The sequence below is a fragment of the Acinonyx jubatus genome, chromosome C1, assembly GCF_027475565.1.
Source record: "Acinonyx jubatus isolate Ajub_Pintada_27869175 chromosome C1, VMU_Ajub_asm_v1.0, whole genome shotgun sequence".
NCBI classification, from domain to species: domain Eukaryota; kingdom Metazoa; phylum Chordata; class Mammalia; order Carnivora; family Felidae; genus Acinonyx; species Acinonyx jubatus.
In genome coordinates, this window is record NC_069381.1 from 82,440,162 (window position 1) to 82,467,962 (window position 27,801).

The following is a 27,801-nucleotide window of genomic DNA, read 5'->3' on the forward strand; positions in this document are numbered from 1 at the left end:
TTTAACAATTGTAGGTGAATTGGTATTGTCTCCTGAGATTGCTCTCTCTCAAGCCCATTCTGAAATCTATTATTGACCACAATACTTTTCTAATGGAAACCAATGGCCATTCATAACTGATAAGTGTTAATGCTCAAGATGGACTTCTTTTCTGTATAAAGGCCAACTGATCATTGTAGTTCATGCGTTAATTAGCCAGTTTGCTAGTAAACAAGGAAGTACATACTTTCAAAGTCCTTTACTTTTAAATAATTACAAATTCATGGATTTGGAAAGTTCTCTTCAGGAGAACCAAGGTCTGCCAACTTTTACATTTTTTCATCAGGAAAATAGGGCCAAAGATGTTATGAGGAAACTATAAATATAATTTTCATGTTATATTGAAATGTCAATTGAAGTAAATAATCGAGAAATCTCAAGTAAGCTGTATTTTCATAAATGCTTAAAAGCACAGGAAAATGCTTTTTATTATCTTTTTCTTTTAAATAATGGAACATATTACACCTACAGGGTGAACATTCATTAGGGTTGAAAAATACAGGAACCATAGACATTAGTGCCTCCTTTATTTCTTCTTCCTTCTGGATATTCTTTTCAGTTGTTAGTTTTTGTAAAGTAAAAAACCTGGTAAGAACATATAAGTATTCATTAGATATCTGGAGGAGTAAACACAAAGAAATAAGTTTTCAATGAATGCAAATTAGTAAGTGTTATTGTTGTTTTTTTTATTTCACTCTAAGGAACCCACACCACTGAACAAACTTTAAGTGCCATTTATCTTCATGTATCAGCCTCAAACCAGAAATTAAAAAAGAAAATCCAATCTGACTGACAGGTATGATCAGTAATAACAGGTTTACTTTGATTTTAATTTCACATTAGAAAGATATATCCTTCACTTGATGCCTTCTTGTACTTTGTACTCCATGTTAAAACAGGAACAATGCAAGCAATTTTAGGGATACAGAAGTATGCTGTGCTTTTTATTCTATTTGGTATGGTTTCTGTATTCATAACTGAAACCTTTGCTAGCATTTCCACGTGTTATATCATCTAAAGGGTTCAGTCTTCTGCCTGTTCCATTTCTCATGTTCCGTTGGTCTTTCTGGTTATTTCAGAAAAACAACCATCAACTTTGCCATTGCCTGGGAGGGTTTAGAGCAAAACTCTTGAAGTCAAATCTCTGATTTACTACCTGGCCTATTCATGTTACATCTTTGAATCTCAGTTTTTATATTTATAAAATGGTGAATAATCATTATAATAATTATTACCTCCAGGGACCATGGAAAGATGTAGTTGATAATGGATACTTATATAAAACATTCAACATAGCACATAATGAAATTATAAGAAATGGTAGCCTCTTTGTTTCTCATAAACATCTAAAAGGTTGTTGAACCTCTTCTCTATTCCACATGTTCTACATTCATAATGACATTGACAAATAGGTAGTTTTTGATGAAGTTTTGGGGTGATGGTGGGGGGTGTCCAGAGCCGATGGCCAAGAAAGAATTCTTGAAAATGTCTTTGGTGCAAAAAAGTGATTTTATTAAAGCATGGGGACAGGACCCATGGGCAGGAAGAGCTGCACTGGAGTTGTGACGGGTAACTCATTATATACCCTCAGGTTGGGAGGAGGGTAGGGACAGTGTAAGTCTGTAAGGAATTTTGGAATCAAAGTTTCCAGGACCTTGAGGGCCTAGCTGTTGCTAGGAAAATGCCATTTATTACTCTTTGGTAAAACCTCAGTCATGAGACCCTTTGGATGTATATCAGGGGGCCATAAGCTTGCAGTATGATTGCCAGAATATATCTTGGGGGAGTTGAGATAAAGGAAGTTTCGAAAGAAATTTTTATATGTTAATGTAGATTTACAGGTTCCTGGGGGATCAGGATGATGTTAAGCTAAGATTCCCTTTTGCCCCTAGCAAAGTTAGCCCCTCATCATTGAGGCAGCTGAGCTCCTAGAGGGAGGTCACTCTGCCTGTTTCAAGTACTTGTCAGTGGGCTGTAGGCAGTAAGGTAATTTAATTTTTCATTTGCCTTTGCTTCCTGCATCACCATGGCAAACACTTAAATCACCTTACATCTTGATGAGGGTGATCTTCAGGCTCCAAGAAATAGAGTCTATAGATTTCTGGAGATTAGGCTATGGATAAGATTGCCTTTTTCTTACAGTTTACTAAGTTATCTATAAACTGAAGGAGACTCCTGGCCTGCATCACTGTGATCTCTATCAGTCAACCGTTTGCTTTCTTTCCTTTCCTCTGTTCTTGGGCAGCCAGGAGTGTCCAAGGAATATCACACATATCTCAAGGGGTGGGGGTGGGGGGCGCAGGGGGGTATGGTGCTATTAGCCTGTACTTTGCCCTCAGGTTGCCCCATGCTCCCTCATCAGTTTTTATTTACATGAAAAGCATCTCTTAAAATTCCCCACTCCACTTAAACATCCATTTGTCATATAAACAGATATGGTCATCAACATGTAAGAAGGCATCTTTTCAAGTTTGCGAAAGAAACAGGATTTAAATTTCCAACTTATGATTTAGCAATTTAATATTTTAAGATATGCCTTTACATAGCAAAATTGGCATTTACTGGGTAGCAGCTAATAACACTATTTTGAATAAGATATCCAGGATATGCAGATCTTTACAAGCCCGAAAAACTAAACTGTAACTCCCAAATGGAATTTTTTACTGTCATTGATTTACATGGTTATAAAGCCAGCAAGAAAAAAAACTACCAAATTATGACTGTGTAGGGGTAGAAAAGTTTCCCTTTTCTTATAGGTTCTTTGGATGATCTAATATTTAAATTGATATAAGACAGATAAACAGGAATAAAACAGAAGTTTAATAACACATTTACCTCCTGTATATATGGGGGAGTCCAAGCCAGGAAAACTGAGTAAGATCTCCAGAGCAGTGGCCAAAGCCTTCACCTTCATAAAGAAGACAAAAGAGAAAAGATGTTGGGGATGGAGAGTCAGTTATGGGAGGTTACTAGGTAGGAAAAGAATAGTAAACAAGGATAAGGTTGTTGTCCATGCAGATTTAAGTCCTTGCCATCTTCATTGAGTTTCTAGAGGTTGAGTCTTCCTGGTGTGGCTAGGGAGACACTTTTACAAATGGGTATTTCCCTTATAAATGCATCTCTTATGAAAGGGTAATTCCTAGTAAGTTTCCAGAGGTTCACTTTGCTGTTTCTTAAACATAACCAGTTAAGAATAATCAAGATACCAAAGAGGCATAATTTGGGGTGGTAAAATTTGCTCTCCTTCAACTGTAAATACCTTTAGGAATAATTTTTATTATTTTTATTATTTTTTTTATTATTTTTTATTATTTTTATTATATTATACTTGAATTTCATTTTTTATATCAGAAATGTAGATAATGCCAATAATTGATCTGCTAGGTTCATTTATAGCATTCTACTTTATTGTTTTATATGAAATTTATTGTCAAATTGGTTTCCATACAACACCCAGTGCTCCTCCCAACAGGTGCCCTCCTCAATGCCCATCACCCAACCTCCCCTCCCTCCCACTCCCCATCAACCCTCAGTTTATTCTCAGTTTTTAAGAGTCTCTTATGGTTTGGCTCTCACCCTCTCTAACTTTTTTTTTCCCTTGCCCTCCCCCATGGTTTTCTGTTAAGTTTCTCTGGATCCACATAACAGTGAAAACATATGGTATCTGTCTTTCTCTGTATGACTTACTTCACTTAGCATAACACTCTCCAGTTCCATCCACATTGCTACAAAAGGCCATATTTCATTCTTTCTCACTGCCAAGTAGTATTCCATTGTGTATATAAACCACAATTTCTTTATCCATTCATCGGTTGATGGACATTTAGGCTCTTTCCATAATTTGGCTATTGTTGAGAGTGCTGCTATAAACATTGGGGTACACATGCCCCTATGCATCAGCACTCCTGTATCCCTTGGGTAAATTCCTAGCAGTGTTATTGCTGGGTCATAGAGTAGATGTATTTTGAATTTTTTGAGGAACCTTCACACTGTTTTCCAGAGTGGCTGCACCAGTTTGCATTCCCAGCAACAGTGCAAGAAGGTTACCATTTCTCCACATCCTCTCCAGCATCCATAGTCTCCTGATTTGTTCATTTTAGCCACTCTGACTGGTGTGAGGTGGTGTCTCAGTGTGGTTTTGATTTGTATTTCCCTGATGAGCGACGTTGAGCATCTTTTCAGGTGGCTGTTGGCCATCTGGATGTCTTCTTTAGAGAAGTGTCTATTCATGTCTTCTGCCCATTTCTTCACTGGATTATTTGTTTTTTGGGCATGGAGTTTGGTGAGTTCTTTATAGATTTTGGATACTAGGCCTTTGTCTGATATGTCATTTGCAAATATCTTTTCCTATTCCATTGGTTGCCTTTTAGTTTTGTTGATTGTTTCCTTTGCAGTGCAGAAGCTTTTTATCTTCATGAGGTCCCAATAGTTCATTTTTGCTTTTAATTCCCTTGTGTTTGGAGATGTGTCAAGTAAGAAATTGCTGTGGCTGAGGTCAGAGGTTTTTTCCTGCTTTCTCCTCTAGGGTTTTGTTGGTTTCCTGTCTCACATTCAGGTCTTTTATCCATTTTGAGTTTATTTTTGTGAATGGTGTAAGAAAGTGGTCTAGTTTCATTCTTCTACAGCATTCTGCTTTAACTATCACAACAAATTTTGTCTCATTTTGTTTTCTATTTAATTCATTTAAAATACTGTTTTAATTTAATAGTATTATTCATAAACTTTTCAGCAAATTACTCTTCTAAGTGTTATTGCAGGTATACAGATGAGTATGATGTGGTCCTAACATGCAAAGAAGTATTCATGTCAATGGGGAATACAGACATACCCAACAATGCATAGAAACAAAAAATGGGACAGGGAGGCAAGTAGACTTCTGTCTCCTAGACCATACCCAGTAGGTAACTCCCTTAATTACTGAGGTCATCTTTCTAAGACATAAAGCATTTTGCTTCTTTGGTCTTTATTTTTTTCTTCTGTCCCAGTTTTAATGAACAATTAGTGTTATTCCAAAATAACTAATCTGTTAAAAAATGTGAGTAGTAGGGGGCGCCTGGGTGGCTCAGTCAGTTAAGCGGCCGACTTCGGCTCAGGTCATGATTTTGCGGTCCGTGAGTTCGAGCCCCGTGTCAGGCCCTGTGCTGACAGCTCAGAGCCTGGAGCCTGTTTCAGATTCTGTGTCTCCCTCTCTCTGACCCTCCCCCATTCATGCTCTGTCTCTCTCTGTCTCAAAAATAAATAAACGTTAAAAAAATTTTTAAAAAAAATGTGAGTAGTAGAATTTATATAGTTAACTAGTAAGTGCATGGATATAATTTCTTTCAGGTATAGTGCATTTTGACTTTTTTGCCACCTTTGCCTTCTTTTCTGGCATATAAAATGCATATTTTAGATAAAATAAATTCATTTTTCTCCAGAAAGAGCTCATATTTAAAAATAAGCTTAAACAAAGCATAATGACCTAACTATAAAACTTTATATTTCTCTGTCAGTAGAAATTTCTCTCCCCGTGATCAAATAAATCCAAAGCAGCATACGATAATAACATGAAATTAAGTAGAAGGGACCCAGAGGAATGTAAGTTTGTCATGTGTATGACATTTGAAAAACTACAAGTATGCTTGGGGGTAGCTGGCTGGCTCAGAAGGTAGAGCAGGCAACTCTTGATCTCAGGGTTGTAAGTTTTTGAGCCACACGTTAGGTGTAGAGATTACTTAAGTCAAATCTTCACACGCAAAAAAATGCATGTATACTTGATGGCGAAGACAAGATTCTCCCCTCAAAGACCAAGAAATTATATAGTCACAATTTGTCTCCTTGCAGATAGCTCTTCACTTGTTTGATTAAGGGCACTGTTACCCACAAATCCTATAGCTGTATCCCACAACTTTAATAAGAGCATATGCTCTTATTACACTCAAGGTGGGAGTGCAGGCAGGTTCTGTGAGGTGGAACCAACCCTAGGTCATTTTGGAATTGGATATTTGTTACATCTCTCTGGGCTGGGAGGAGCTGGGAGGTATGGTGGGGTGATCTCTAAAGGAAGCTATTTATAATTATTTGGGAGATTTCTCCCACAGGTTGGGAGGAGGAGTTTTTGGACCCTGCAAAGATTGTGCCAGAACCATCATGCACCCCTTTCTCCAAGGGGTGGGGGGGGGCTGTACCTGCAATGTAAATGAATTATAATGAATCTGGAAGTTACCCTGCGGCAGAGGGGGAAGAGGAAAGCCATGCTATGTACTGTGGCTCTTGATCTGTCACCCCAAGTTCTTGGAAGTCACAGGTCAGGATGTTGTGCCCCTGGGCTTTTAATGTGTAGTTTATCACCATCCTTGCCTCCAGCTCACCTCTCTATTGTTCCCCTTCACAGATTTGGGGCTCTGCTTTGGGGTGTTCCGTCCACTGCTCCTGTCTAGCTTCTACCTAACAAGTTCACAATGGTCTATAGTGGAGAGGGAATAAGGATAATGCCAATTATACCTTCTGACCATGGGACATATTTGAAAAGAACATGCACAGAGCAGGAAGTCCCACTCATTTTTTTTTTCTGCCACAATGAAAAAAAAAAAAAGGAAAATACATATCTTTGTCTGGAAATTATCTTAAAAGCCATATCTTTTTCTTTTGCTGTCAGTGGAAATGGAAAATAGGTGGCCTAATGTGACATTCTGTCATGGAAATCATATAGAAAGCTTACAGCTTTCTCTGCTGAAGAAATTTAAGGAAATTAAGCTGTCACCTTCCTTATTTGTGATACTTGTTTATGAAGTATTGTTCTAGAGCAGTTGTTTTCCAACTATGGTTCTTTGAAATCTGCCTCAGAATTATTTGAAGTGCTTGTTAAAAATGTAGATTCAGGGCCTAACACCAGAGTGAATGGAAACATAGTGTGTTTCAGTTGATAGCTTCTGGAGAGAACTGCATGTTTACACAAGCCTGCCCATCAGGTGGTACCAATGTACCCCAAAGCTGAAGATGTACACCAAGAGCATCAGTCTCCAAATATTTGACCACCCATCGACTTAGTGAACTTACGACATCCCCCACACATGTGGGTATATGTTCTGTTCACTCTTGATTATGGACATTGTCAAACATACCCCAAATTTGAGAAATACACTAAGGATTAGAAATATAACTAGAAATTAAATATCTTCTTTCTTTTTTATATATCGGTCTTACAAACTGCCTGGGATGCAAGAATTATATTTTGTACCTCTGGCCAAAGGTTGGGTTGACTTCACATGTGGAGGATAATAAAAATCCAACTCCATGTGTTATTCTATTGTAAAACACAATATAACCCCTGTCTCTCATCTAATTTTAATGAATCTTAATATTTTTCCAAATTTACTTTAGAAGTTTTTTATTTTTATTTTTGGTATTTTTGTTTCAAATTTGAATGTAAATTCTAGTAAGTTACCATATAGTCTAACATTGGTTTCAGGTGTCAGAATTTTTTAAATAATGAAAAAATATAGAAGCATTTAAAATCCCTGTTCTCTCTCTCTTCCTTTTAACTGCAGAGTAGCTGTTATTCTGAAATGTAAGCATTATGATCTCAATTATGATTTTACACTATATCTGCACAGACATTTATCTACAAACAAGTCTCTTTTTTTTCCCTCCCTCATTCTCCAAGAGAATTGTTACCAGTGATTTAATCATTGTATAAGTATTTTCTTGCTTAGCTCAGTATTGTGGACTTAAGATTTATACATATTGATACCTTTAACACTAGTTTATTTTAACTACTGTAATATTTCATTATACGAATACATGTATCATTGTACATATGTGAGAAAGTTTTTCTTAAGACTGGAATTTCTGGCTTGTACATTTGGTTGATGAATAGTTTCATTTTTCAGAAATCTTAAGTTATGTCAGTTACTAAGGTATAAAAAATGTGTCTTGCTTTAAACTGTATTTAACTCATGATTAGAGGGATAGCCACATTTTTATGTTTATGACCCTTTGTTTTCATTTTCACTGAACTGCCTACTCATTTTGTTCATTTTTTTTTCTGTTGGGTTCTTTGGCTTTTCCTTATTGATTTGTGGATATTAACCTTTTATTTGTTTATAGATATTGTAAATGCCTTTTTTCAGTGAGTCACTTGCCTTTTAACTTTTTTCTTTGTGCACAACAGCTCTACAATTTTATGTTAATGAAATATATAATTTTTTAAAGGTTTTTAGAATTATCGAATCATCAGAACCATAATGTCGTAAAGATATTCTTTTATTTATTTATTTTTTGTTCTAAAAGTTTAGCATTAATGTAGGTCTTTGGTTCATCTACAGTTTTTGTTAAGTGTACTTTTCAACTTACATGAAGGCAAATTGTTATTTCTGAACAGTTTTGTGAGTTTTGGCATTTTCATACATTTGTGTAACCACTACTACAGTTAAGATATAGTGGTGGTATATAAGAACAGTTCCATCACCTCAAGAACCCCCTCATGTTACCTTGTGTGCTCATTTTCTACCCACTCCTGACAACTACTGATCTGTTCTTTATTCCTACAGTTTCCTTTTCTAGAAAGTCATAGAAATGGAATCATACAATATGTTACCTTTGAGTCTGATTTCATTCACTTAGCATAATGTATTTGAGATTCAACCATGTTGTTGCATGTATCAATAATTTGTTCTTTTTATTGCTAAATAGTATTCCCTTGTATGGATGTACCACACTTTGTTTTTCCATTAACCCAATGGAAGACATTTAGATTGTTTCCAGTTTTGGGTGATTACGAATATGCTGCCAAAACATTCTTGAACAAGTTTTTGTGTGAAACATATGTTTTCATTTCTCTAGGGTAAATACCAAGGATAAGTGTTTGTTTTACTTTATAAGAATTTGCCAAAGTGTTCCCAGAGTGGTTGTTTTAATTATGCCACATATGAAAATTCCAGTCATTTTGCATCTTTGTCAACATTTTAGATATTGTCTTTTCTTTTTCTGTCAATTTTTCTTTTCTTTCTTTCCTTTCCTTTTCTGTCCTATCCCGTCCTTCCTATCCTTTCTGTCCTTCCCTCCCTCCCTCTTCCTTCCTTCCTTCCTTCTTTCCTTCCTTCATTCTTCCTTCTTTCCTACCCTTCTTCCTTCTTTCCTTCCTTCGTTCCTTCCTTCGTTCCTTCCTTCCTTTTTCTTTCTTCTTTTCTTTCTTTCTTTCTTTCTTTCTTTCTTTCTTTCTTTTTTCTGTTATCATCATTGTTTTAATTTTAGCCATTCTAATTGGACTGTAGTAGTATCCCATTCTCATCTTAATTTCATTTTCTTAATGATTAATGATTTTGAGCTTTTTTCTCATGGGCTTGTTTGCCATCCATATATCTTCTTTGGGGAAATATATATTCAGCTATTTTCCTGGGTGTGTGTGTGTTTGTTTTCTCATTGTTGAGTTTTAAAAGTTACTTGTGTATTCTATATATAAGTCATTTGTTAGGTGTATGATTTGTAAATATTTTCTCCCAGTAGTAAGCTTTAGGCTTATTTTTGCATGTGAACTTATCCATTCACTTTGATTTTTAGTATCTCATCCTTTTTTCAGGGCACAATTTACTTTGATTATGTGCAACATTAATAGTTCCCAATTGGTGTGCCTCAGTACACTGGGTGGTATTGATCTCCTCAGCCTTCAAGATGGCTCAGTAGATCTGAGGACCAGGGGTTCCCAGTTGAGCACAGCCTTGTTTGTTTACCCCCATATGACGTAGAGTAGTCCTGATGTTCTAAGTGTGTTGTTATGTAAACAAGTTTGGGAAATACCACATCAACAGCTCTTTCAGTGTGCATCTGTAGCTTCAACTCATGTTGTCTTTGAATGTCTGAAACGTTTTTCATAACCTAGCTTTACAATTTGACGTAGACAGTTATTTTTCTTTATCACTTTAACAATATTACTTTATTATGTATTGCTGCTGATGAGACATATTATGTCAGATTAATCTTCATTCTTTTGTTCATAATCTTTCTTTCCCCTTGGATAACTTTTGAGATTATTTCTTTATCCCTGATGGTTTTACATTTCACACTGATGCATTTAGGTATGGGTTTATTTTCATTTATCTTGTGAAGAACACTTTGAATTTGAGGACTAATGTTTCATTTCTTTTTTCAATTTGGAAAGATGCCCATCTATTTTAAATCTTCACATTTTGTGTCTCTATCACTTTTTTTTTAAAGCCCAGAACTCTCATGTTGGAACGCTTTTATTCTCCATGTTTCCTAACTACTCTTTCACTGTGGTGTTGTTTTAATTGCTTTGTGACTCTGTGCTGCCTTCTGGACTAAGACTTCAGCACTATCATCCACTTCACTGTTCTCTCTCCTCATCTGTCTGACCCTGTGTCCAGGCTAAGTTTTCTCCCATCTTTTTGGATTTTTTTCTCCCCATCATTGCTATATTTTTACATTCAAAATTTCCACTTATGTATTTATTTTTATATTGTAATAGAATTCTAAGATAGCCCTCAATGACCCATGTCTTATGCAAGCTCCTTTTCCTGAGTATAGATGGGATCTAAGCAATGAAATATGGGGAAGGTGATGGAATATTATTCCCATTATTATGTTTACTTGTATGGCAAAGTGGAAGAGATTTTGCAGATGTAATCAAAGTCTCCAGTCTGTTGACTGTAGGGTAATCAAAAATGAGATTATCCCAGGTTGGCCTGTTCCTAAACAGTAGAGACGTTTCAAAGAAGGTCTAGGGGTCAGAGATATGGGAGCAGCAGAAATGCTCTTTCACATGGCCTTGAAGAAGCAAATTGCCATGATTTTTAAAGCCTCAAGGAGATGAAGTTTAACAGCAACTTCATGAACTTTGAAGAGGTCCCGACTCTCAGATGACATCATAGCCTTGGATAACACTATGATTACAACCTGACAGACCCTGAGCAGAGGACGGAGATAAGCTGTGTCTGGCCTCCAGACCTGCAGAAACTGTGAGAAAATAAATCTGTATTGTCTTTAGCCGTAAAGTTGTGGTAATCTGTTTCTCAGAAATAGAAAACTGATATATATATTTATCAATTCTTATTTCGTCATTTTCTGTTTTGATTTCAAGATTCCTTGTTTCTTTTTCAAATATTACTCTCACATTTATTTCAGTTTTACTCTTATTGATTTTAAAAGCTTTCTAATTTTGTTTTTATTTCCTCTTGACTGCATTAAGTTAATTTTTTTGACTGTCTAAAGCTACATTTGGTTTTTGTAATTTTGGGTTTTAGGCTCACTTAAATAGGAAATTCTCTCTCTTTATTCCTTCTCACTACCCTGTCTGTATCTCTCTTTGGTATCTATTCCTTTGGCCTGCCTCCAGAGGGCCACTGGTTAAGAAGGAGATCTTGTATCATCAGTTCATAACTTGCAGGCATTTTTTTTTTTTAGGTTCTGTTGTGGAGATATTTCGGGTTGCCCTTCAGCCTGTCTAGGCCATGTATTCATGGGATATCTAACCCAGGAAACAGTTTTTTAATATTTCTTTCTAGAACAGGGGAGCTCCATCCCAGCCACCGGTTGGTCATAAACAGTTAGCCTGGTCTCTCTCTTAACGTAAAGTCCTTTTGGTATTTCTTGCCCCTCAGCAACTTCCAGCCCCAGGTCTACTTTTGAATCAAAAGTTCATCTGACCTGTAGCTTTAGCTCTGCTCATCCCCCTGTGCCATTTTAGGATCTCAGGTATATTTACCATTTTGGAGTCCAGCCTTTTCTCTTTAATTACAAATATTTATTATTGCCATTTAGTTATGGGGGGGAGGCATAATTCAAAACTATCAAAAGGCTTATAGCCCTATTAGTTTATCAGGTATATCACTGCTACTCCAGGGATGCCATATTCTCACTAACTTTTGCATATTAATGTGTATTCACACACCCTCTTAAGATATTTATCACATTCTTTTGTTTGTCATTTTCTGACTACTGTCTCTTCTACGGTGAAAATAGTCGTGGGTCCCTGGCATCTATTTTATACAATGAATCCTCAATGGCCAGAGTTGCTCGGATTGGTGGTTGGTATCTAGGTAACCTAAGTAAATCAGAGGTGTTTCCCTGAGAATTTGAAATTGAGAGGGAGAGACGATGACAAAGAAAGAAAAGCTGTTGGTTTTCATGGGGATTACTTGTGTGAAGCAAGCTTAGGCCAAGTCTACCACCACATAAAGGAAGAAGTAGAAATTCTTTTGCAGAAAGAGTGAAGGTACACAGAGAAAAATAGGGATTAGAGATGGTCAGAAGGCTTTCTAGTTCCTGATCTTCTACCTGTCCTAAATTTTAGTTTTAAAAACTACCAACATTTCCTTTACGATAGATGTATTTGTTTTGGGGATACTTTATTTAATTTCTGTTATGTACAAGTAAATTGAGTTCTAACTGTCTGTGAGATAAAATTCTATTGTTGTTCACTTAGCTAAGCTGGACCTATGCCTCCCAGAATCTCCTTCCATTACTGTTCTGGGTTAGAGTTGGCTAAAGAGTGGTACTTGCATGAGATTTGGGTAGTAGAAGGATAACAGTGTCCAGTGCTCTCTGAAGGTTGTAATGGTTGGTCATGGTGACAGACCATTCATGGTGACATGAATGAGCATAGCTTGTTAGTTCCAGCTTGTCCTTTAAACTATCCTCTGCCCCAGATCCAACTCTCTTGCCTGCTCCAGACTTTACTGACCAAGAGAGACCTCAGGCTCATCACCAAATATTTGTTAGAAACTTCTCCATCAGCTTCCCTGAGTGAGTTCCATGAGTTTCACTTACATGTCTGGACATGCTTGGGTTTTGCGGATTGACTGGTTTATAACTTGTCTGGTTTCTTTTCTTTTTTTTTTTTTTAATTTTTTTTTTTTTAACATTTTTGTTTTTGAGACAGAGAGAGACACAGCTTGAACGGGGGAGGGGCAGAGAGAGAGGGAGACACAGAATCGGAAGCAGGCTCCAGGCTCTGAGCCATCAGCCCAGAGCCTGACGCAGGGCTCGAACTCGCAGACCGCGAGATCGTGACCTGAGCTGAAGTCGACGCTTAACCGACTGAACCACCCAGGCGCCCCTCTTTTTTTTTTTTTTAATGTTTATTTTTGAGCGTGAAAGAGACAGAGGGCAAGCGGGGACGGACAGAGAGAGAAGGAGACACAGAATCCGAGGCAGGCTCCAGGCTCTGAGCTGTCAGCACAGAGCCTGATGTGGGGCCTGAACTCACAAACCGTGAGATCATGACCTAGGCCGATGTCAGATGCTTAACCGACTGAGCCACCCAGGTGTCCCTTGTCTGAATTCTTAATTTGCCTTTCCAGGCATTAATTTCCCACTCCTCCCACAATTATGGAAGGTATAATTGCTATAGTAAATCTCTTATCCCATAGTTCGTAGTCATTTTGCTTCTCGATTGAACTCTGACTGGTATACAGATGTAACTCGTGTCAAAACATTGCCTCAGAAGTGTGATTGCTGACCAATTTCCTCAATATTATTGCTCACTAAAGGACTAGTTGCCATGCCTTCTGTAATGTTCCTTTGAGAGTTTTCTGTTCCAGTAAGGAACTTTTCATTATAAATATTATTAAATACAGTGTAATATATTTGAAATCAAAATATATATGCTTTACATAATATCTATTGAGCACTTACTATCTGCTAGGCAACACTCAAGTACTGGGGATGCAATAGTAATCAAGATAAAAATATTCCTGATTATATAGAGTTTTGCATTCTAGTCAGAGGTGAAGATATACAAAAGACTAATAAATGAGTAAGATAATTTCAGATAGTGGTTGTACTATGGTGGTTGTTCACTTAGCAGAGCTGGACCTATGCTTCCCAGAATCTCCTTCCATTACTGTCCTGGGTTAGAGTTGGCTAAAGAGTGGTACTTGGCATGAGATTTGTGTGGTACTTGCATGAGATTTCCTCAGAAGGAAGATCTGAGATTGGGTAACTGGCTATGGCAGTTTTTTTAAGATGTGAGTGGTCAAAGGAAGTCACTCTGAGAAGTCTTTCAGAGACTAAATGACATGGAAGACCAGCTATCTGGAGATTTTAGGACCCAGCATTCCAGGCAGGTGGAAACAGCACAGGCCAAGGCCTAAGTGGTGAAAGAACTTAGTAAGTTCTAGGAAAGGAGAAGAGAAAGGTAAGGGTAAAATAATGTATGGCCTTACAGGCCACAGAAAAGAGTTTGAACCTTTATTCTAAGTGCAATGAAATGCCAGTGCCAGAACTAAGTTTCTTGTGGTGTGTTTTGTTTTAAATCTCTCTCTTCTAACTGGATGGAGGATGAAGATAGCGGGGGCAAGACTGGAAGCAGAGACTACTATACCTAGTATGCTGAGGAAACAAGACTCAAGGTGTATAATTATGTAGCACCTTTCTGTTTTCTTTCCTTGTCCCTTTATTATTTATATCAGTAAGGCAAATTCTTCACGGACCTTCAATGAAAATTTGAGTCATTCAGTGTCTTTTTAGAGTACTTTTGGATAGCAAGTTTTAGAGTCACTTCAAGTTACTTCATAAATTAGAGTGTGCAATCCCACAGAATGATCATGACTTCAGTTTTCATTCAAAGTTCAAGCCTGCTACATGTAGGAAGTCCACATTCCGGGCAGGAGTTGTGCTTGACTTCTTTCTCACTTCCCATTCCATGGTTTCTGTGCCTTGGAAAGAGACTTGGAGGGAAGAAGATAAGAACATCTGAGATAGGAAAGTTCTGACTTGCCTGGCACTTTCACTCTCTCTGTGTCTGTCTAATGTTTAGACCTTATGCTTTCCTTTCTGAGTACTTTCATGGATTCATCAGAGAGCTCACCTCCACCCCGAGCCCTGTCGACCATTCACTTGAAATCTTATTGATGAATGATGTTCTCTTCTTCTTCATTCAGCTACTTTTGAAGTCCTTTTGGGTAGTCCTGTGAGGCATGATATAGGCCAACCTGACATCGGCTCTCTTGGATCATGTGAACATCATTTGATATACATGAAACATTTAGACATAATTTCCCTGAAAAACTCCAGGAGTTTTTCTGACCCATCACCCATCTAGCCCATCTCCCACCCACCTCCCTCTGTCATCCCATAGTTTGTTCTCTATCATTAAGTCTGACCGATTTAGCCACCTCTCCTTTAGTCCTTTACACACTTCTCTTTCCTTTTGAATTTTCCAGGCAGGAGTCAAACACCAGTTGATTGTTTGCTCTTCACTGACACAAACCAGTCTTCTTCCCATAGTGCTAAATATACCCAGGTTTATATCTCATGTCATCAAATATTCCACCTGCTACCACCCTTTTACAGTCTAACACAACACATGAGTCATTCCTCACTTGTTCTGTGAAGCATAGCAAAGTGGTTTAGAATATAATTAGGGATCTAGACAGCTTGGGATCAAATATGAGTTCAACTTATTAGCTGTGTGACTTTCAGTGAATTGCTTAAGTTGTTTGTACCCAAATTTCTTAGTTTGAAAAATAGTAATAGTAGCTCATATACTTGTGTAAGGCTAGAAGAGTCAATGTTTGTATAGATTAGTATCTGGCTCATTGTAAGCACTCAATAGCTATTGCCTGTTATTCTCTGAAAATTTGAATTCCTAGATCACTGTCTCTCTTCCTACATCTCTTTCTCTCCAACACTGTTGTGCTTTTAGTTCTTTTTCTTTTTTAATTTAAATTTCAGTTAGCATAGTGCAGTATTGGTTTCAGGAGTAGAATTCAGTGATTCATCACTTACATACAACACCCAGTGCACATCGCAAGTGCCTTCCTTAGTACCCATCGCCCACCTAGCCCATCTCCCATCTTCCTCCCTCTGTCAGCCCATAGTTTGTTCTCAGTTCATTAAAAGTCGCTTGTAGTTTGTTTCCCTCTCTTCTCTTCCCCCACCTTCCAGTATGTGCATCTGTTTTGTTTCATAAATTCCACATATGAGTGAAATCATATGGTATTAGTCTTTCTCTGATTGACTTATTTTGCTTAGCATCGTACATTCTAGCTCCATCCACATGATTGCAAATGGAGATTTCATTCTTTTTGATGGCTAATATTCCATTGTATATATGTACCACATGGTCTTTATCCTTTCATCAGTTGATGGACATTTGGGCTCTCTCCTTAGTTTGGCTATTGTTGATAATGCTCCTATAAACATTGGGGTGCATGTATCCCTTCAAATCTGTATATTTGTATCCTGTGGGTAAACACCTAGTAGTGCAATTCCTGGATCGTAAAGTAGTTCTAGTTTTAGTTTCTTGAGGAACTTCCATACTGTTCTCCAGAGTGGCTGCCCCACTTCGCATTCCCACCAACTGTGCAAGGGGGTTACCCTTCTTCTGAATCCTCACCAACACCTGTTGTTTCTTACATTGTTAACTTTAGCCATTCTGACAGATGTGAGGTGGTATCTCATCTTGGTTTTGACTTGTATTTCTCTGATGATGAGTGATGTTGAGCATCTTTTCATGTATCTATTGGCCACCTGGATGTTTTCTGTGGAAAAGTGTCTCTTCATGTGTTCTGTCCATTTCTTAACTGGGTTATTTCTTTTTGGGGTGTTGAGCTCTTTATAGATTTTGGATACTAACCCTTTATCAGGTATGTCATTTGCAAATATCTTCTCCCATTCCTTAGGCTGCCTTTTAGTTTTGTTGATTGTTTCCTTCACTGTGCAGAAGCTTTTTATCTTGATGAAGCCCCAGTAGTTCATGTTTGGTTTTATTTCCCTTGCCTTCAATGATGTGTCTCGTAAGGAGTTGTATTACTTGAGTATATTATTTTAATACCTTGGCTTCCCTCTTCCTTAATTATGTCTTCTTCAGTGGAATTGTCTTCTACCTTACCTCAGAAATTTTCTTAGTTATATCCTAAACTTGGATTCAAACAGGTATAACCCTTCTGTAATCTCAATTTTAATTTTCTCGCTCTCTGATTACAACCTTCTATTTTCCCTCTGGTATCTCAATTGCTTTAATCCTTCAACCCTATCCAGAACCCATAATCTATTGCTTTTACCATATTTGCACTATCTTTCAACCCCGTCACATCTCAATTTATCTCTTATGTATTATAGTACTTCTGATTGCCTACATATTTCAAGTTTGACAGTGGATGTGTAGACTTAACCCTTTGTCCATAAGCTTTATTGTATACCCTTGACAATACCCAATTATGGTTAAATCTATCTTTGTCACTACTCAACTTCTGCATATCTGGCTGATTGCAGCTAGACAAAAATCCTATCATGCTAACTGTTCTCGCATCAAATTCATGATCCCTGACTTCAAGTGGATTCCAAATGGTGTCCATCAAATTCTGTAACATTTTCCCAGTCACTTGCCCTCCCATTGTCTTGAGGACAATTTCATGCATTCTCAACTATTGTCAGACTTCTACCTTTGCCTATATCTCAGCAGATTTTCAGTAAGAAATTGGAAGCAACAAGAAGAATTGGGCACAGGTTCTCTTGACTACGTACCTACCAGAGTATAAATATACTCTTTCTTCCTCTCACCCAGGATGAATATGCGATTGTGCAGGACTAACTGCCCATGTGCCTTATCTCATTTTCACTCATTGACTCAATTCCCTCTCTTATAGCATTTTTCACAACTATTGAATTATGCTCATCAGCACAAAATATGCTCTAACTCCCAATTAATTGAAAAAAAAATTCCTTGACTCTAAAATTACCTCCATCTAATGTTATCTTTGTAGCAAAACTCCTTGACAGATTTTATAATTGCTGTCTTCAATTATTCTTCTCCACAACAACTAGCTATTGCCTCACCCTTAATATCATATGGACTCATGGCTTTAAATTCCACCTACGCATTAGCAACTCCCCAAATTAAATTTCCAACATGTCCATTTAGATATTGACCAGAGACATCATAAGATTAGCTTTTTCCCAGCCTCTATACCCTGCTGCCCAATTCCTCACCACTATTCTTTTCAGTCTTTCCCAAATGACTGACACCATCCTTCTAGTGACTGAGGCCAATAACCTTGGGTCAAGATTGACTTCTTTCTTCTAACATACTATCTATACAAGGTCATGAATGGCTTCTTTCTAACGTACTATCCAACTAGTGAAACCTGTCAGATGTATTCAGGTACATCTGACCACCTCTATTGCTTTCATCCTGGTCCATGCCATCATAATCTCTGACCTGGAATTTTGCAGTAGCTTCCTATTTCAATCCTGACTGCTTCTCCCCAGATGCCTTTCAGTCAATTCTCAATGCAACAGTGGGAGCAGTCCTGATAAACTCTATGGCATGACGACTAATTCAGGAGGAATTTAAAAACAAAATAGAACTAAAATACTAGACATCAATAACATGAAATAGAAGAGAAGTGATAGGAATTAAAGCATCCTGAATTTCTTCTGTAAGATAACAACTCATTAAATCCGTGTATTGCATTTGGGGCTACAGGGGGTGGGGTGGGCTTTCTTTGCCATGAAGCAGTATTCGTTGAAACATTTTCTAGTATACATTTTCAATAAACCTGATGAAAGTGCTATATGCTAATTAGTCTTAAAATGGAAGGAGAATTTTTAAACTTAATTAACACTATGTTGTTTTCTGTGGCCTGTTGACAGAGACCAAGTTGTGTGGGAAACTTCCTTTAAGAATAGTATACTTACTATATATGTTAAGTGTGGTCTTTCACATTATGAACCCATATTTTCTATTGGAAGGGCCTATTGAGAATAGGATTTTCTTTTAATAAGAAAATATTGTTAGTGAGGAAAGAAGCAAAGTTAAATTTAGATATGCTAGGCTCAGAGGAAAAAAAGTAGGCATTCTTTTAATGTAAGTATGTGAAGAATCCTTTTGTAAAGTTATAATTGTCAGTCTTCTTGGTCACATGGCAGGACTTAGCGATACCCTTTTTAGCTATGTTGGAGATGTAAAATTCACATAAAATATGTGAAAGGGACAGCCTGGTGGCTCCGTCAGTTAAGCGTCTGATTGTTAATTTTGGCTCAGGTCAGGATGCTGGGTCATGGGATTGAGCCCCGCAGTTGGTCTCTGTGCTGAGTGTAGAACCTGCTTAGGATTCTCTCTCTCTGTGTCTCTCCCTCTGCCCTTCTCCTTCACTCATGCTTTCTCTCCCTCTAAAAAATAAGATAAAATAAAATAAAATAAAATAAAATAAAATAAAATAAATAAGTGAAAGCAACATGAAGTGTGTTTAACCATGATATTTATTACCTATGTAGAGAAACAGTTCTGTTCTGTCACTTGGCAATTGGGATCTCCTGCATACTCCACCTCACTTTCATATTCTATAGCTCAACAGTCCTATTAATCCTATTCCTACTTTGAGCATTTGAGCTACAAGAAGGAGGCAGAGAGGGTATGAAGCTAATGTAGGCACAAGTCACACTACTCAAAAGAAGAGTTTCAGGTAATTTCTATCTCTCCTGAGTCTCCTCAGTTTCTCTAACCTTTCCCTGAAGCCCAGCTTCAGTGACTTAGGTTCAGCCTCATATATAAAGCATTTTTATTTTTATTTATTTTTTTAAGTTTATATTTATTTATTTATTTATTTATTTATTTATTTTTTAACGTTTATTTTTTGAGAGACAGAGACCAAGCATGAGCGGGGGGAGGGAGACACAGATTCTGAAGCAGGCTCCAGGCTCTGCGCTGTCACCACAGAGCCTGACACGGGGCCTGAACTCACGAACTCTGATATCATGACCTGAGTTCAAGTCCAACCCTTAATCAACTGAGCCACCCAGGAGCCCTTGTTGATTTATTTTTGAGAGACAGAGAAAGCGCACAAGAGAGGGAGGGGAAGAGAGAGAGAGTGAGATGGAGAATCCCAAGCAGTCTCTGCACTGGGCTCAAAACCACAAACTGAGATCATGACCTGAGTCAAAATCAAGAGTCCGACACTTAACCGACAGAGCCACCCAAGCACCCAGGTGAAGCATGTTTATATGGAAAGGTCAAGAATCTTGACTTCCCTCAACTGTATTATCTTTTTTTTTTTTTCAGTCAACTTCAGTAGTGTTTAATTACTTTATCATTCATGTGGGGCTTTTGTTTGGCCAATCATTCCTCAGCTTGTACTAACCAATGCTCATACAGGGTTACAGGGAATTTATTTGTTAATTTATTTTTAACCATTTGACCATAGACAATACAAATGTTTATGCTTTTGTCACATGCTTGCAGGAATCTTATATTTCTATGGTATACCTTAAGTGGAACTTCCTGTCAATGGAATGCTGCCAATCCCGAATCTCCTATTAAGAAAGAAGCTTCTTTCCCCACCCCCCTAATTTTCAGTTATTAAAATGTTATTATAAATTGCTCCCCAAAACTTTTAGTTTGGTCTAAATGCTTGATCTTGCTAATTTTTGACAGGTTGCAAATTGTTTAATTCAGATTCTTCATTTTCTTATTAGTTGGATTGACATAAAAGCAGAAGCTAGATTCTCTTCTCTTTGCTGACATGGTCACATGGATGATACAGGTTAATATATATTCTTTCCCTTATACTCCAGTAATAATTCATTAGTTTAAAAATTTTTGCAAGCTGACCAGCTCAACATTTCTTTTGCTTACTTCTGCACTAACAACACAAAGAAGTAAATTGAATAAAAGTATTGGCACTCTTAGAAAAAAACAATATCTAAAAACTAGTTATTGGAATATATACAGACCCTGAAAGAGATGGGACATTGTGCCCACATGCTAATATTTATTCATGCCATCATATTTTTACTGATTGTGTGTAACTGTACCTTGAATCATTAAGAAAGTGCAGAGGTTGGGGAATGGCATTCATTTACCTTTCCTTTGGCCACTTTTCAGTGAACTGCCTGTTGCAAATATTTTGTTTCCTTGAAGAATGACAAAATTTCCAATTTGTGTGATCCCAGTTTCTTTGTTATCTACTACACTTAAATATCTATAATTTTACACGATTTGCTACACAGATGAAGTGAAATCACCAGGAGAAGCACAGTATACTATATTGTAATAGAATGAACAAATATAGCCGTGAACACTGGGCAGAGACTCTTGGCAGCTCTTCCCTGAAAGCTGTGGAGGACCTGCTGTGCAGAGCCCTGAGGCATTCTGACAGTGAAAAAGCACACTGATAAAGAATGTTTTAAAACATTTAATTAATAACTAAGGCCACGGTATGTATCCCTTCTAGCTCAAACAAGAGAGGTTTTTTTTTTTTTTTTGGTTGTTGTTTTCTTTACTCTGCAGTATTAGCAACTTTCCCAAGAGGTAATATACAAAAGATATTGGGAAATGCTAGTGTTTTTTTAATCAGTATTTTCAAATAGAAATACTGGATAAGCTTTCCAAAATGAATTATAGGGAGATAAAATGGTGACTCATCTAATAGGTACAATAATAATAATAATATTAGCAATATATTACTGCATGGGAAGACAATAGAGTGTTTAAAAGCCCAGACTCTGGAGTCATAGAGATCTGAGGTCAAATATTTTTTGCCAGTGAGTGACCTTGAAAAAGTTATGTAATCCTCCTGTGTTTCTTATAAAACAGGGATGGTAATAGGACCTATGCACCATGTTGTTAGGGTTAAAATAGATAATATATATAAAACAGTGCCTGGAACATATTAAACTCTTAGTGTATTCTAGCTATTAATAATGAGTATTTTTGTTTTACATAATCCTCCATCCCGAGGGAAAGAGTGGCAGCATATGCTGTGCTCTAGTGCAAGGAATGTTTCAGATTCTGACCTGTTAGACATTCTCTGGAGCAGAAAATGTAGAGCCCTCTGAGGTCTGGTATCCATAAAAGAACTTACAGGGAATTCATGGTCCCATATCCTTTCATAGCTTCCTCACTGATCCTACCTTTGGGATTTTTAAGGGATACAGAAGGGGAGGGAGACAGACACTACTTACAAATTCTACCCTAAAGTAGAAAACCTGATGTTCTTAAGTCTTGCTCATACTGCAAGCATGCCTATGTGCCCATGATTTCCATGCTGGGGACCATCCTCTTAGTTCTTTCAGCTGGTGATTTCTTTTCACCTGTTCACCTATCCTTTCCAGGATATGTTAGTGTGGACCTTTTTTTAAAAGTAGGTTCTACACCCAATGTGGGGCTTGCAGTCATGACCCCAACATCAAGAGTTGCATGCTCACCTACTAAGCCAGGCAGTTTCCCCTATGTGGACTTTCAATTCCAGTCACTATCCTCAAGAAAGCCTTTCTGACCACCAAAGTCCAGGCATGGTGTCTCTCTCATGTGCTCCTGGAGCACCCTATACTTCTGTCTCACCACCACACCCTGTGGCAATTGCCCCATTTTCTTGTCTTGCTTCTCCAGCCAATCTGTAAATTTGAAAAGACAGGCAACATGGTTTGGCCAGTACTTAGCACAATGCTTGGCATATAGTGACTGCTCAATATTTTCACATGGTTCTTGTTAATGATTAAGTGAACAGGCTAGCTGTGCAGGTAGCTATAGTCCATTGCTTCTGTTCTGAAGAACATTTTTTATCCTCTGGTGGAAATATAGCCTTAAAGAATATGAAGTGAAAGGTTATATATGGTAGTGATAGTAAAATAAATTGAATGGGGTACAGACCCTATCCACTGTTGCCCCTCTTTCATTTGCACAAAGACAAAAATATTTCAAATTGCCCGGGAAACATAAGAAGATATGAAAATATGAGTCTTGTCCACATACTTTTTATAAATTTGCTTAATTGTTGTGCACTTGGAAAGGATTAAGTTATCCTTCAGCATAAGGTAGTATACTTATAAAAGGATAATAACATTCAATGTTCATATTATAAAATTAACTGGAAATAAAATCTGTACATGCCTGTATATTTTACAGAGTACTTTCATATAAATTGTTTCACAGTAACTTAAGTCTTAATATTTTTTTTTGTTCTGAATTTTCCCTTGTCAATTCCTTAGCCCAATGAAGTTTGGTAAATGACTTCAAGATCCAGAGCTCTACCTAACCTTCCCTTAGCAACCTTGGCTCTATGGACTTGACTGAAATTCTTTTGTTTGTAACCAAAGACTGACTCAGAGCTATTTTGATATTTTGTACCCATTTGACCCCAGCCATTTTCCAACAGTGGCAACAAGTTTTGTTTTGTTTTTTAAATTCAAGGTTCAGTCACATATCTGAAAGTACCCCCACATCTTACTAGCTTACTAATTATCAGTCTTCAAATGACTTTCTTTTCCTCTTTAATCCTCTACTAATTTGGCAAGAACTGCCTGATACATCTAGGTTTTTCACCCTATTTCAATATCCTTGCATTGTGATTGGAAGGCTAATTTGTTCAGGACTTGTACAATGATGAGCTTTTCTCAAAACAGAAGCAGCAAGCTGCTTCACACCAACGTATACTTGGCCCCTCTCCTGTCAATCCATATGTAGCAGATGCAGATAGAATCTGTTGGTTGGCACAAGAAGCTCTGTGCACATGGCTCCTATTTTTAAGCCTCTGTTGGTATCCATGTGCAGAGAATGCGGCCTGTTACTGACGGACTCTGAATCACTCCGAAAGGAACCAGACTCAGAAATCCATGCAAGCAACCTTGAAATGAAGAACTTCCTAGTGTGTGTGTGTGTGTGTGTGTGCGCGCACGTGTGCATGTGTATGTATATTGACCAGGAAAACATGAATAATTCAACCCTCTCATACCCAGCCACTGAGATCATAGTACTCTAAATAGAATTGCAATGATTCCATGTAAATCATATCAGTCTGGAAAGGTTCAATGATTTTATTGACAGATTTTCTCTCACTCTCCACCTTTTAAAACAATACTATTGCAGATGCATAGATATGTGAATTAATGGCTTTTTGATTTTAAATAATTGATGCAAAAGGCCATAAGGGCAGCTTGCTATAATATGTCATTGTATGGAAAATAAAGATCCCAAAGATAATTTCAAAAACATGTTGTGTCCTGTCATTAATGATAAAAGTGCATTAATTGATTTGGCTGTCATCAAAACAAGAGAGAAGTTAGATGAGAGGTTTTTCAAACTGGTTCCTAGAAAGTGAGAAAATGGTTACTTGATATTTTTTGTCGATGATTATAGTAATTCCTTATTATAAGTTAGCTTTTTAAAATCATAGGATAACTTTCAAAATACACTAAAATTCCTAAGAAGTATTCTTAGAGTAAAAAGGATTGTTATTCAAAAAACATTTCATTTTTTAAAAAAAAAAATTCCCTTCCCGTATCTGAGCTGACACATTGTACTTTTATCTTTATCCCATTCTTATCCATACAAACAGTACCCACCCTTCATATTTTACACGTACTATTACCCATAATACGTGGATTACATTAAGGAAGACCTAAGGTATTTCAGAACTAGTGAGTGATATGATGAAATAGAAAGATATTTTTGGAATAAGAGATCAAGAAAAGCAAGAGAGGAGCAAACATGATAGAGGAGGGTTTTTTAAAAATAATACACCCTATTCCACAACAGATGCATCTTGGGGGGCCCAACACCTGTAGTGTTATCCTTAAACTCGCATACACTCTCTTGTCTCAGACTTTGATTTATAGATTGTATGTCAGTTTGGGAAGATACTGTCCAATAACCTTGACTTCTGCATCCATCTGTCAACCACCAGTCCTTCCCTAAAACCAATGATGTCCAGATGGAATTTGTCATCTGGGTTGTAAAGCAATATTTTTCAAATGATGAAAGGCTCATAATATGAAATGAATGGATCTTGACCAGTATTTTTTAATAAAATAGAGTAAAATAGAAAACATCAGCTTGTATATACAAAATATGGAAGAGTATTAGTTTTGTGAAACATTTCTTGTGGTTATGTGTGTGTGTCTTTGTGTGAGTTTGTGTCTTATGGGTCATGATTCACATATGTTACCACTATGGGCAGTTGTCAAACAAGTTTGAAAGACACTGTATCAGCCTCTTATATTCATGAGGTGAACATGGCTAGTCCTCCCATCAAGCTAGTTAGTAATTGGCAAGTAACAACCAACCTAATCTCCCACTCAGAACCTTGCTACTTCCTGACTTCCCAGTACCAGAAGCACTCTGAGCCTGACCAGCTGCTAGATCAATGACTATTTAAGTGGAGTCTTTTGACATCATCTCCATTCTACCAGGGGGTAATAAAAAAGAAGATCCAGATGTTCCTACCTCAGGGCATCTGAGAGGAAGAGAGATAATGACAGCATGCTCACTTCTCAGTCTATGCGTAGCCCTCACAATAAGGGAAAAAAGAGCATACCTCCTTCCAGAACTCTCTACCCAGAACCACCTGTTGAAGATAACCTGTAATCAATCCTATTTCCCCATAAATCTACCTTCACCCCTTTCATATGCAGTTGAGGATAAAAGTTTTGGCACAACCACATATATTCTAAATCAAGAACAATAGAATATGCTACAGTATTTGGCTAAGCGACCATAGTAAAAACCTGGCTCTGTCTCATTCTGGAGAAGGGGGTTTCTACAAATCCACCTCATGTATCCATACCAAAGAGGATGAGGAATGTATGAAAACCCATTCACTCTCCTGACTCCCATTTTTTCAAGATCATCTTTAGTTCATTTTTACCAACTTATTATTACTCCTTTCTGTAATCTCAGGCTGTTTGACTCACCTTGGCTCTGCTCTTTGGCCTCTAGTCCTTATGTCAGATTCTACCTATCATTAAGCATCTTATTTGGACATGTTTCTCTGACCTGATTCCCAGCCCTCCCTTTAGGACAGAATTTTATGCTTAATGTCTGTCTCCCTGTGCTTTCTACCTTCCTACTGCATCACCTAGGTCAGTTAGATTATACTCTACAGCTGTTCTGGAAGAGGATAGGAAATTATATATAACTCTTTTCTGCCATTGAATTACCAGGACATATCCTAGCTCTCTTAGCCTCTGCCCATTACTACCTGTAAACTGGTGGAAGTTTTGCAAGGAGAAGGAAATCAACTACATGAAATAGGAATGAAAGACAGAATTAATGAACTGATGACTCTGTAACCTTTGCTTTTCCCAAGTTGGAGTATATATTATCTTCTCTACTCCTCTCTCACTTGTCATTTTTCTCTCAAGATAATTTCTAATGAGGGCTGTCTGAGATCATGGTCTTCTAGCAGCAGATCCTGAGCCAAGCAAGGCTTGAGGTGCAAATCATTTTATTTCTCTGGAGAAACCCCTAAGGAAATGGGGGCAGCAGGATATAGAAGGGAAGAAGCCAAGCCAGGGGCACCTTTTTCATCCCAGTCCCGGAGTATAAACTATGTCTCAGAGTTTGAGAGTATGTCCCCTACAAGGCAAAGGAGCAGGATTTCTATACTTTCACACCAGTCGGTCTGTTGGGAACTGCACTGAGAAGGGAAGAGCCTGGAAGCAGTAAATGCTAAACCCTAGGCACTTGTGCATCTCCTCAGTGTGAGGGGCAGGCCTCTGACGTACAGGTGGTACTGGGCGAGGGGCGCAGGGAACTTGTGAAAGGGATCCTCGGGAAGCTAGGCAAGGCACATGGGTGTGTACTACAAAGGCCTATGCTTATAGCCTTAGTCTGAAAAGTTGAAGCCATTTTCTAAAATCACATAAGCATTTTGACTAGAGCTTTCCTTCCAATCAGAAGGAATCATGCTTCCCATCTGCTGATATTAGGAATAGAGAGAATGGTGTTGCATAGCCTCTGATGGGCTTGGCCAGTATTGGATGAAGTGGCCTAAAATTATTTAATGCCACTGAATGCTTCTTCTGGCCTATGCACTATTAAAAAAATTTTTTTTAATGTTTATTTTTGAGAGAGAGAGAGAGTGTGTGTGTGTGTGGGCAGTGGAGGGGCAGAGAGAGAAGGAGACACAGAATCTGAAGCAGGCTCCAGGCTCTGAGCTGTCAGTGCAGCTCTCAGACTCACAAACCGTGAGATCATGACCTAAGCCGAAGTCAGACACTTAACTGACTGAGCTACCCAGGCACCCCCTTATGCACCATTTTAAATCTGGAATATGTATTACTTCTTTTTAACACATTTAATCGTCACATCAACCCAATACAATACATACCAGTATGTGGTTGAGCCAGGCAGTCTGACATTGGGTCATGTGCTTCCCTTCAGATAAGGTGGGTTCTGCAGAATTAGAAAGAAGAAACTCATGATTCCCAGGCCAAATTTCTATAAATTACACCTCTCCCTGACTCCCACACCCCAAATTAAAAAAAAAAAGAATCCTGAGTTAATGGATTGAGAGCCCTAAGCCTGACCTCATTAAGCTGGATTCTTTCTAATGTGTATAATCCATGACGGCACACACAGTGTTCCTACACTGGGGATGTCATAGTTAGAGGATGATCTCCAGTGTTCTAGGATGCTTTTCTCTCCCCTAAGGGAAAATCTTCTATTCTGATGAGGCTTCAGAGCAAAGGTATAGACCTTCAGAGATCCTGACTGAACCTTAACCAAGGTTATGACACATTTTCAATGTGGAATTCACAATAAAAACAATGCCAAACTATAAATAAATATACTGAAACCTAACAATTCTTGGAATTTAGCCATGATGATCATTTCTTATTTAAAATATATCCAATTCTTTCAGAAAGGTATTTAATCTCCCTTTTTTTGGTGGTGGTGGTGGGGTGCCCCAACTCTTGGTATCTTAAGTACTAGAGTCTGACTGTTGAATAGTCAACTCTATCTCTCTTCTCTTCTCCCCACCTCACACTTTAGTACACACACACACACACACACACACACACACACACACACACCCAACTTCA

At 37.8% G+C, this 27,801-nt stretch overlaps 1 long non-coding RNA gene across 4 annotated transcripts; it reads right to left on the reverse strand.

The window, feature by feature from the left end:
• Positions 1–432: 432 nt before the first annotated feature.
• On the reverse strand, positions 433–27,415 carry LOC128311944 (uncharacterized). Of its 4 annotated transcripts, XR_008290691.1 has the most exons (4): positions 27,286–27,415; positions 27,087–27,151; positions 2,875–2,947; positions 433–624 (listed from the first exon to the last, which is right to left on the reverse strand). It is a non-coding gene; the product is annotated as an uncharacterized LOC128311944 (long non-coding RNA). The 4 variants fall into 4 exon arrangements; XR_008290689.1 differs by lacking the exon at positions 27,286–27,415 and having other exon boundaries at positions 27,087–27,275; XR_008290692.1 differs by lacking the exons at positions 433–624; positions 27,286–27,415 and adding an exon at positions 731–1,145 and having other exon boundaries at positions 27,087–27,275.
• Between the last annotated feature and the right edge of the window lie 386 nt (positions 27,416–27,801).